The 12,390-nt window shown below is 36.7% G+C and overlaps 1 long non-coding RNA gene across 1 annotated transcript in view; it reads right to left on the bottom strand.

Moving 5' to 3' along the window:
* Nucleotides 1-12,390, bottom strand: part of LOC139081091 (uncharacterized) — a 129,051-nt gene that overhangs the window by 93,726 nt on the left and 22,935 nt on the right. The window lies entirely within an intron of this gene.

Below are 12,390 nucleotides of genomic sequence, written 5' to 3'. Positions count from 1 at the left end.
TCCATTTCAGTGGCCAAGAGTTTGCTGGTTCGGATCCTGGGTGCAGACTTAGCACTGTTCGTCAAACCATGCTGATGTGGCATCCCACATAGAAGAACTAGAAGAACCTATAACTAGGATATACAACTATATATTGGAGGGCTTTGGGGAAAGAGAAAAAAGAAGATTGGCAATAGATGTTAGCTCAGGGCCAATCTTCCTCACGAAAAACAAAGCATACGTAAAAGTGGAAGTGGGGACATTACTATTGATTCCATAGATGATACCACCTCACACCCATTAAGACGGCTACTTCAAAAAAACTGAGAATACCAAATGTTGGCAAGAACGTGGAGAAATGGAAACCCTTCTGCACTACTGGTGGGAAGGTAAAATGGTACAGCCTTTGTGGAAAACAGTATGGCAGCTAATCAAAAAATTAGCAAGAGAATTACCATATGATCCAGCAATTCCACTGCTAGTTATATACCCAAAAAACTGAAAGCAAGGTCTTTTTTTTTTTGGAGGAGATTGCATTTTATTTTATTTTTAAAAAATTTTTTATTGCAGTAACATTGGATTATAACATTATATAGCTTTCAGATGTGCATCGTAATATATTTCAAATTTTGTGTAGATTACATCATGTTCACCACCCAAAAACTAATTATCATCCATCACCTCACATGTGAGCCTAATCACCCGTTTTGCCCTCCCCTCTCCCCCTTCTCCTATGGTAACCACCAATCCAATCTCCGTTGCTATGTGTTTGTTGTTTTTATCTTCTACTTATGAGTGCGATCATACGGTATTTGACTTTCTCCCTCTGACTTATTTCTCTTAGCATAATACCCTCAAGGTCCATCCATGTTGTCAGAAATGGCCGGATTTCATCATTTCTTATGGCTGAGTAGTATTCCATTGTGTATATATGCCACATCTTCTTTGTCCATTTGTCCCTTGATGGGCACCTAGTTTGCTTCCAAGTCTCGGCTATAGTAAATAATGCTGCAATGAACATAGGGGTATATGTATATTTATGTATTTGTGTTTTCAATTTCTTTGGATAAATACCCAGCAGTGGGATAGCTGGATCACATGGTAGATCTATTCTTAATTTTCTGAAGGATACTCCACAGTGTATCCATGAAGGATACTCCATGCTTTCCATAGTGGCTGCACCAGTTTGCACTCCCACGAGCAGTGTACGAGGGTTCCCTTCTCTCCACATCCTCTCCAACACCTGTTGTTTCCTGTCTTGTTAATTATAGCCATTCTGACTGGAGTGAAGTGGTCTCTCATTGTAGTTTTGATTTGCATTTCTCTGATAGCTAATGATGTTGAGCATCTTTTCACATGCCTGTTGGCCACCCTTATATCTTCTTTGCAGAAATTTCTGTTCAGATTTTTTGCCCAATTTTTAATTGGGTTTTTGGTTTTTTTGTTGTTGAGATGTATGAGTTCTTTGTATATTTTGCATATTAATCCCCTATCTGATATATGATTTGCAAATATCTTCTCCCAATTGTTAGGTTGTCTTTTTGTTTTGTTGATGGTTTCCTTTGCTGTGTAGAAGCTTTTTAGTTTGATGTAGTCCCATTTGCTCATTTTTAATTTTGTTTCCCTTGCCCAGTCACACATGGTACTTGAAAATATGCTGCTAAGACCGATGTTAAAGAGCATACTGCCTATGGCTTCTTCTCGAAGTTTCATGGTTTTTTGTCTTACATTCAAGTCTTCAATCCATTTTGAGTTGATTTTTTGTTCATGGTGTAAGGGAATGGTCTACTTTCATTCTTTTGCATGTGGCTGTCCAGTTTTCCCAACACCATTTATTGAAGAGACTCTCTTTTCTCCATTGTATGCTCTTGGCTCCTTTGTCGAATATTAGCTGTCCATAAATGTGTGGGTTTATTTCTGGGCTCTTGATTCTGTTCCATTGATCTGTGTGTCTGTTTTTGTGCCAGTACCATGCTGTTTTGGTTACTATGGCTTTGTAGCATCTTTTTAAATCAGGGAGTGTGATACCTCCAGCTTTGTTCTTTTTTCTCAGGAATCCTTTGGCTATTTGGGGTCTTTTGTTGTTCCATATAAATTTTAGGATTCCTTGTTCTATTTCTGTGAAAAATGTCGTTGGAACTTTGATAGGGATTGTGTTGGATCTATAGATTGCTTTAGGAAGTATGGACATTTTAACTATGTTAATTCTTCCAATCCAAGAGCACAGAATATCTTTCCATTTCTTTGTGTCTTCTTCGATTTCTTTCAACAATGTTTTATAGTTTTATATGTACAGGTCTTTCACCTCTATGGTTAAGTTTATATCTAGGTATTTTATTCCTTTTGTTGCACTTGTAAATGGGATTGTATTCTTAATTTCTCTTTCTGCTACTTTCTTTTTAGTGCATAGAAACACAACAAATTTTTGTATTTTTATTTCGTATCCTGCAAATTAACTGTATTCATTTATTATTTCTAAAAGATTTTTAGTGGATTCTTTAGGGTTTTCTACATATAAAATCATGTCTTCTGCAAAGAGTGATAGTTTCACTTCTTCTTTTCCAATATGGATCACTTTTATTTCTTTTTCTTGCCTGATTGTTCTGTCCTGGGCTTCCAATACTATGTTAAATAATAGTGGTGACAGTGGGCATCCTTGTCTGGTTCCTGTTCTTAGAGGGATAGCTTTCAGTTTTTCTCTCATGAGAATGATATTTGCTGTGGGTTTGTCATATATGGCCTTTATTATGTTGAGGTATTTTCCTTGTATAGCCATTTTATTTAGAGTTTTTATCATAAATGGGTGCTATATCTTGTCAAATCCTTTCTCTGTGTCTACTGATTTGATCATGTGATTTTTATTCTTCATTTTGTTCATGTGGTGTATCACGTTGATAGATTTGCGGATGCTGAACCATCCCTGCATCCCTGGAATGAAACCCACTTGATCATGATGTATGATATTTTTAATGTATTGTTGTATTCGAGTTGCTAGAATTTTGTGGAGGATCTTTGCATCGATGTTCATCAGTGATATTGGCCTCTAATTTTCTTTTTAGATGTTGTCCTTCTCTGGTTTTGGTATCAGGATAATGTTGGCTTCCTAGAATGAGTTAGGAAGCCTCCCCTCCTCTTCACTTTTTTGGAAGAGTTTGAGAAGGCTAGGTATAAAGTCTTCTTTGAATTTTTGGTAGTATTCACCAGGGAAGCCATCTGGTCCTGAACTTTTATTTTTTGGGAGGTTTTTGATTGCTGTTTCGATATAATTACTGGTGATTGGTCTATTCAAATTCTCTACTTGTTCTTGGTCCACTTTTGGAAGGTTGTATGTCTCTAAGAATTTATCCATTTCTTCTAGATTATCCAATTTGTTGGTGTATAGCTTTTCATAGTATTCTCTTATTATCTTTTGTATTTCTGAGGTGTCCGTTGTAATCTCTCCTCTTTCATTTCTGATTTTATTTATTTGAGCCTACTCTCTTTTTTTCTTGGTGAGTCTAGCTAAGGGTTTGTCAATTTTGTTTATCTTTTTAAAGAACCAGATCTTGGTTTCGTTAATTTTTTCTAGTTATTTTTTAGTCTCTATTTTGTTTATTTCTGAGAGCAGTGTCTTGAAGACATATTTGTACACCCATTTTCATAGCAGCATTATTCATTCTAGCTAAAACATAAAAGAAACCCAAGTGTCCATCGACAGCTGAATGGATAAGAAAAATGTGGTATATACACACAATGAAATATTATTATATAGAATATTATTCCATCTTAAAAAGGAAGGGAATTTTGACATATGCTACAACATGAATGAAACTTTAGGACAATATGTTAAGTGACATAAGCCAGTCACAGAAAGATAAATACTATACGATTTCACTTACATGAGGTACTTAGATTAGTCAAAATCATAAAGTCTGAAAGTAAAAGGTGGTTTCCAGGGGATGGGAGGAGGGAGGAATGGGTGGTTATTTCTTAATGGGTATAGACTTTCAATTTTACCACATGAAAAGAGTTCTAGAAATGGATAGTGGTGATGGTTACACAATGTTAGGAACATATTTAATACTACTGAACTGTGCACTTAAAAATGGTTAAGATGGTACATTTTATGTTATGTCTATTTTGCCACAATAAACAAATTAAAAATCAATCAAAAGAAAGTAGAAGAGATTAATAAACAGAATACAGAAAGAACACAGTAGAGTTGACTAATACAAGTAAAGGCTGTTTTTTTAATGATCTAAACACATTTTATTTATTTTTTTTAAATTCAGGTAATGTCCGTCTATAACCTTATATAAATTTGAGGTGTACATCATTATGTTTCAACTTCTGTATAGACTACATTGTGTTCACCACCAAAAGTCTAGTTTCCATCTGTCACCATACACATGTGCCCCTTTTCCCCTTTCACCCTCCCCCTACTCCCTTCCCCTCTGATAACCACCAATCTATTCTCCAGATCAATGTGTTTGTTTATCTCCCACATGTAAGTGAAGGCTGTTTGTTAAAAATAACCAATAAAATAGTCAAACCTAGAACTAGAAAACAGAGATGGAACAAATGAATAGCATTAGGGATATAAACAGAGTATTTAATAAATCTTTAAAAAATTGATGATACCAAAGAAATGTGAAAAATTTTAAAGTCATTAAAAGAACACTATGTCCATAGTTAAAGTAACAAAATAAATGATCTAGAAAAAAATATATATATACTAAAATGGTCTCCAAAATTCAGTTTGACTTGGAATTAAATCTGGACTTGACCACAAAGTGACCTTGAGGAAATCGATAGACCCCTCCAAATTTTCAGTTTTAACTATTATGTGGGGATAATAAGAGGGCCCAACTGTATTAGTTCTCTATTGCTATCATAACAAATTACCACATGGTTATCACATTAAAATGACACAAGTTTATTACCTCGCAATTCTGGAAGTCAGAAGTCGAGGTAGGCTCAGCTGGTTTCTCTGCTCGAGGTCTCACAAGGCTAAAATCAAGGTATCAGCCAGCCTGGACTCTTATCTAGAAGCTCTAGAGAAGACTCTACTTCTCAGCTCCTTCAGGTATTGTCAGAATTCAGTTCTGTGTGGTTGTAGGACTGAGGTCCCTGTTTCCTTGTTGCCTGTCAGCTCAGATCCTCTGTCAGCTTGTTGTCACCACTTGCAATCCTTGTCACATTACCTCTTCCAGCCTCAAAGCCAGCAGTAGTTTGTTGAGTCCTTCTCATACTTTGGATCCCTCTGACTTTTCTGTCTGCCATATCTCTTACTCTAGTCAAAGAAAGTTCTCTGCTTTTAAGGGCTAATGTTGACTAGACTGAGTCCACAAGGATAATCCAGAATAATGTCCCCATTTTAAGATCTCTTACCTTAGCGACATCTGTACAGTCCCTTTTGCCATGTATGGTAACATAGACACAGGTTCCAGGCATTAGGGGAGCAGTCTACCTACCACACCACTTCATAAGTTTGTTGTAAGAGTTAAATGAGATAATATAGATCAAGTATTTCATACAATGTATTGAATGTAGGAAAGCTATTCCTATACACTGTTTTTTTGTATTTTACAATTTTTGGAGTCTATGTTTGTACCACAGTACTGCTTCTCTCATATGCATCCATTCCTATCAGACTCCCTTTTCTGAGTAATACAATTCTCTTTGTTTTGCATTCATCACACATACACTAGATTCCCGTTTTCATCTTCAGATGCAAAATCTGATCATCCGACATCTAAGGTTTCTACTTCTCAAAAGCATTATACCTGAAAATGTCCACTGTTGTGTTATGATAGTAAGAAATTAGAAACAACCAAAAATATCTAAACATATAGGTATGGCTAAATAACTGACATACAATATCGTATTTGCAGCCCTTATAATTAGACTCATGAAGACAGTAAAGACATGAGAAATAATTAATTTTAATATAATGTTATTTGAAAAAGTACAAAACTATATATTTTCATATATATATATATATAGTAGAAGGTCAAAGCATGTGTGTGTGTGTGTGTGTGTGTGTAATGATATATACATAAAGAAATGCCTGGAAGTAAATGTTTAAAAAACAGTTAATGTGGGGGCTGGCCCCGTGGCCGAGTGGTTAAGTTCGCGCGCTCCGCTGCAGGCGGCCCAGTGTTTTGTTAGTTCGAATCCTGGGCGCGGACATGGCACTGCTCATCAGACCACGCTGAGGCAGCGTCCCACATACCACAACTAGAAGAACCCACAACGAAGAATACACAACTATGTACCGGGGGGCTTTGGGGAGAAAAAGGAAAAAATAAAATCTTTAAAAAAAAAACCAAAAAACAGTTAATGTGGTATTTACCTTTGCAGTAGAATTATTGGTTACTTTTCCTCATCTTTTTTTCTGTATTTTATAATTCAAAGTATGTACATTATTTTATCCTAAAAACCAATTGTTCCATGCAACAATAGCGATGAATGTAAAAAGCATTATGCCAAATGAAAAAAAAAACAGATACAAAAGACTCTGTATTAGACGATCCTAGCCCTATGACATTTGGAAAAGGTGAATGTCCAGGGATACAGACTGATCAGTGACTGCCAGGATCTGGGCATGGAAAGAGAGGACTGTCAACAAAGAGACATGAGGCAACTTTATGGTTTGATGGGGGAATGTTCTAAAAGTGGATTGCATGATTCTTTTTTTTTCTTTTTTTGAGGAAGACTAGCCCTGAGCTAACTACTGCCAGTCCTCCTCTTTTTGCTGAGGAAGACTGGCCCTGAGCTAACATTCGTGCCCATCTTCCTCTACTTTATATGTGGGGTGCCTACCACAGCATGGTGTGCCAAGTGGTGCCATGTCCGCACCCGGGATCCAGGCTGGCAAACCCTGGGCTGCCGAGAAGCAGAACATGCGAACTTAGCCGCTGCACCACCAGCTGGCCCAGGATTGCATGATTCTTAAATCTCATAGAACTGTACACGTTAAAAAGATGAACTTTACTGTATGTAAATTATACCTCAATAAATTCACCTTAAAAATATTGTTTTGCTTTATTGTAATGGCCCAAATGTAGTAGCATGCTTAAATACCAAAAGAATATAGCATCTCTACTTACAGTTTTCAAATGCTATTGTTTAATTGGTTCTTCAAGGCTGCAAAACTACTTTAGAACTTTTGCATTAATAAACTTGATTAAAACCAACCAACCAATCAGCCATATAGCCAACAGAAGCAGTGGTGGCTTAGAAGAGGTTACCCCCAGGTAATGTCTTTAAAAGACTTGCTTTAACCTGACCTTCTGTTTGGTGTTGGCTTTTGCTTATGGCTATTCCTTGTCTTCTTAACTACATCATCACTTCCATTCCTTCACTTCTTTTTTTAAAAATATTTTGAACATCATTCAGTAAGTCTGTGTTTATTTTGTGTGACTGTTTGCCATATTGCAGTTTATGGGCTCTAGTTAGCAATAATCTATGATACACTTAGAATTTTGTTAAGAGGGTAGATCTCATGTTAAGTGCTCCTACCACAAAAAACGAAGAGGATACAAGGAAACTCTTGGAGGTGATGGATATGTCTATTATCTAGTGATTATGGTGATGGTATCACAGGTTTTTGCATATGTCCACACTCTTCAAATTGTATACATTAAATATGTGCAAACAATTATAGCTCAATAGAGCTATAAAAAACAAAGCTTATGTTAATATACCACATTCAAAGAATACACATTTGGACTCCCTGGAGTAGATTCACCGGTCAACATTTTATCCACCTGCATAAGCAATAAAATTACAAAGAGAACAACTCAGAATGCATGTTAGCCCACTAAATGAATTCAACACTTAGTCCACTAAAATGAAGTCAAAGCTTGTCTCCACTGGTATCCCTACTGCTTGTCACCACTGTACTTTCAACGAATGCATCCAACCCCTCCTCTCTGCTGTCTTAGGTTCACGGCACCTGCAAGGCATTCAGTTTCTCACCATCTGGAGCTAACAGTGCTTATTGTTCACTAGTAGACTGGAAATCACCCCAAAGATCTTATCCTATTAGAGAAAAGTAGAAAATGGATGTATCCTCAATTTACTATACAACAACCCAGAGCACTGTATAAGGGGTAAACTGCTCATATGAGTCTAATATGGTCTGTTAATTAAGAAAATGGTAAGGGGAGAGACAAATGACCCTCATATTACATAGGAAATTAAAACTCCAACCTAGTGCTAGCATTCATTATCTAGCTTTTTAATTTACCATTGCTTTCAAAAAATGGAAACATTACATATATTCTTAGTGTCTTAAATTTCTTTTGATGATGAATTTCATATTTTGGCCTAAAATCTATATACAGAACTTATTTTTTATCACAAAATTGGATTTTAATGCCTAGTTGAGAACATAACGTTTTAAGTGTCTTTAACAAAGCCGGAGCTTTTTTTTCAAGTCAGGATGAATGCATCCATTCCCCTGTGCACAACACACTGAACTTCATTTGGAGGATGTCAAGGATAAACATTCTTCAAACGTTTCCATTAAACAGACAATAACCATAGTAACAGTGTTTGATTTGATTTTACCTATATTTCTGAACTTCTCTCTTAAAAATAAAATGGTATTCAAAATGAGGTTGCAAATGGGAAACACTTATATGCTTTTCACACACTCTTCATATAGGGATATTAAAACAAAGCTATAATATACCTCCTAATGCATCTCATTTAGTGGTGCCTATTGTCACAAGGGCTTTTACAATAGCCTTTTTTACTGTAACATGTTCTAACTTGAAATCAACTATCTCCTCACTTGAGAATACAGGGATGTAGCTCTTTTCTAAAATCACAAACATTAGCTTTCTCCCTTTTACAAACATATATCAAAAGAAAAAATACAGACAAGATAGATTAAAATGTGCCCTAGGTCTAACCACATGTTAGATGTTGAAGTGGGAAGAGAATTTACAGATCATTGAATTCTACGTAGTTATTTTTACAGATAGGAAAAGGGCCAGTACTTATGACTGAGCCTACAGGCAAATGGTTGCCTTATTACAAAACAGAAAGTGACATAAACAGAGTAATGATCAAGTCATGAACACTTGGTAATTATCTCACATTTTAGATCATGTTAATGACACAAAATAGGAAATTGAGAAAAAAGTCCATAAAAATGAAGGGGCCCTGAGAGGTAAACAGGTAGGACATTGAAGATGATGGGGCAGGTCCTTACTGAAAGAGGTGTTACATAGAAGTCCTTCTACAAAATAGCTGGCTCCATGAGTCAATATTTCTAATGGTTACTGAAGCCCCTTCTCAACTATTAGCTGAGATGATTAGCATATGTGGGGAATATTTTAATTGAGGTGAAGTGATTTTTTTCTTCCTCCTCTCCGATCCCAATAGGAAACTAAAACATTGCCAGAGGTGAGGTCTGAGAATTCAAAATACAAGAGTTTAATTTGTGAAGCTACCAAACAAGACTTCCAAAACCCTGAGAAATCCTTTGGCTCTGGGAAAGCACTTGATCAGATCGGATGAGATGCAGAACACAGGGAAGGGACAACAACTAGCAGTGCCCATAAAAGCAGGCCGACAGTTCTCAGATTCAAAACCTTTGTCATTTTAAGAAAAAAAGGTCTTACACTAAACTGAATCCACCTGGCAGGGAATTGGTATTCTGTAGAGCCACCTTCTTAAAAATTAACGAATCTACCCATGAGTTTTCATTTTTCTATAAAACTACACTACATGTGGGCACGGATAAAAGCTCCAATTTTTCAGTATCCAAAGCCCACATTCCACAGGAGAAATCATCTTAAGCATTTTCAACAACTGGGCCTTGCCTCTCATAAAGTCTTGGTAGAGCATGCAGAAAGCCTGTTATTCCAGGTTCCAAAATGATACCCCATTTCAACTGATAGCTATTACTTAAGCCACGATACTCGAAATGAAATGTTTTTTAATAAATTTTCAAAGCAATTAAACAGTGACTTCTGCAGCCATTCCTTGTGGGCAGGGTCCAGAATGTTCTCCTCACTTTCACCAACACAACAGTAACTGAGAAGAACAAAGGCACTAGGCACAATGACTCCAAGAAAGAGAACATACAAAGTGGATAGGAGTTTTAGTCTTCAGTGTGGGCTAGTCAACCTGTGGTGTTTAGTTTCACAGCATCATTTTCTGTAATTCCATCATGCCTATACAAAGTTTTGGCACAAATCTAAAGTCTATATTGAGACAACATTATAAACTTGCCAGTTATCTTTGATTAATGTTTTCTGTATACAAAGATTCTGTGTTGATACTACATTCTCAATTAAATCATTCTCTTGAACATGGAACTATTGCCACAAGTGTACTCTAAACAATTGCATTTAAATATGTCATTATAAGTCGAAAAGAGTTTGTATATTGATAGTGGCTGATCACTAAAAATGTTCCCTCCTGAAAATTTTGCACGACAGGCATATGATTGTGGGGGAAGTATATCCAAATCTTGCAGTGTGGTAGAAAAAATCCTGGACTCAGATCTCAGAAGCCTGGGGAAGGCTGAGTTCTGTGGGTACTTGTTTTGTAACCCTGGACAAGTCACTTCTCCTTTCTGAACTGCAGATTACTGATTTGAGAAATGATGGAGTTAGACTATCTTAAAAGGTAGTGATTGTCAAATTTTAATTTATATGAGATGACCCAGGAAGCTTATTAAAAATACAGGTGCTTGGGCCTCATCCCTAGATATTGATTCAGTTGGATTAGACTGTGACTCCAGAGTCTAGATCATAAAAAGAGGACATCTGAGACAGCTGTTCTCAGACTGCACTTCGAAAAATGCTGTACTAAAATATTTTCTTGATTAAAAGTTCCATAACTCTATGAAGGACAGACAAGAAGTAATGACTCTTGAAGAAGATAGGAAATAAAGTTATTTTAATTTACTGTACTTTGTCATAAGTAGCCATGGAGAAGCAAGCTTGTACAATGTGCATTTATCTGCAAGACCAAATCCTAATGACAATAGACTGTGCATTTACACAACAATCTCCTGATGAATTAAACTGCCACTGTCTTTTTGTCACTGCAGAAGGCTAAATGTAAAGAAATTCACCTATAGACAGTCAATTCATTGGCCTGTGACACAGCCTAGGATTACATGTCAAGTCCTTTGTATGTGGGTATGATACTACACTCCGCGCACACCATCCATGTGGTTGAGAGATTTAATTCATTAAGCAGGAGGTTTGATGACTCATTCTCTTCGTGGGCTCCTCTGTGACCAATGGGATAATTTAGAGAGGCTCCTAGGCAGTGTTAATGGTACTCTCCATGACCACAAAACAAAATGAAAGCATCTAACCTAACCAGGGAGCTTGGCCTCAATAGCTCTACACAAAGGGATGGTAATAGTGACTCAGCATATGCAGATGACAATCACTCTGGAAAGTATCCTGTTTATCTGTGAAAGAGACCACGGTGATCTTTTACTGTCCCTACTCACTAGGAGAAGGAAGACTCACATCATGTTTTACAGCATGACCTTTACCTGACTTCAAATAAATCTGATCTTCCTACCTTTACGCCTTTGTTATCCTTCTCTTCACGGAGAACGCCCTTCTCCACTTTTCCATTTCTGTAAACCCTTCTGATCGAAGTTCCAGCTGCTTGATGTTCTGATCAACACCCAAGGCAGGACTAACCTCTCCTGTATACAAACTTCCATAGCACTGAGATTGCACTTCCAGGAGGTACTTGAAACCTTTGTGGGCCTTTGTTCATTTATCTGTGGAAGACTTTGATGATCCAATGCTGGCTATTTGTTTGTTTATTGTTATAAGTTGTTTTTCTAAATGATACTATAGTTATAGCTTTGTTTAAGTGTTATTTATGCTTCATTTCCTTCTCTAAGATTCTGAGCTCACTAATCGTAGGATTTATATTGTATTCTTTGTCCTATCTTCAGTATCTTGTTTAGAATCTAGATTGTAATTGGTACTTAACAAATGTGTTTTGAAGAAATGAATTAGTGAATGAATGATGGAGTAAGTGAACCCACGTATCAGAGGCAAACATCTTCCCAGAATTTTCCCTTGATTAAAAGTTACCATTTTGAACATAAGATGTTCCCACTCAGTCACATGAGATGAAAATACTGTTCAGACATGGGGCTGTCATGAAGTCAGCATAGTGAAAACAGACCAGGGAATGACTTCCCTTCAGGGTTGAGTGCTGAAGAGGAGCTGTGATTCCAAACACAAATACGGGAATATTCTCCAAACTTAACTGAGCAAGTCAAAGGTAAGGAAATTTAACTTTCCGTTGACTGTTCTTCAAACTCACTCTGGAGTGACAGTTCTGTTTCATGTTGTGAAGCCTGCAGTGAAAATTCCTACAATTGTCCTGCTTCTGGAGGGGGTAAAAGTTAATTCACTTGAGACCCAG

The sequence above is a fragment of the Equus przewalskii genome, chromosome X, assembly GCF_037783145.1.
Source record: "Equus przewalskii isolate Varuska chromosome X, EquPr2, whole genome shotgun sequence".
Taxonomy (NCBI): Eukaryota; Metazoa; Chordata; class Mammalia; order Perissodactyla; family Equidae; genus Equus; species Equus przewalskii.
This window is presented reverse-complemented; position numbering and strand designations above follow the sequence as displayed.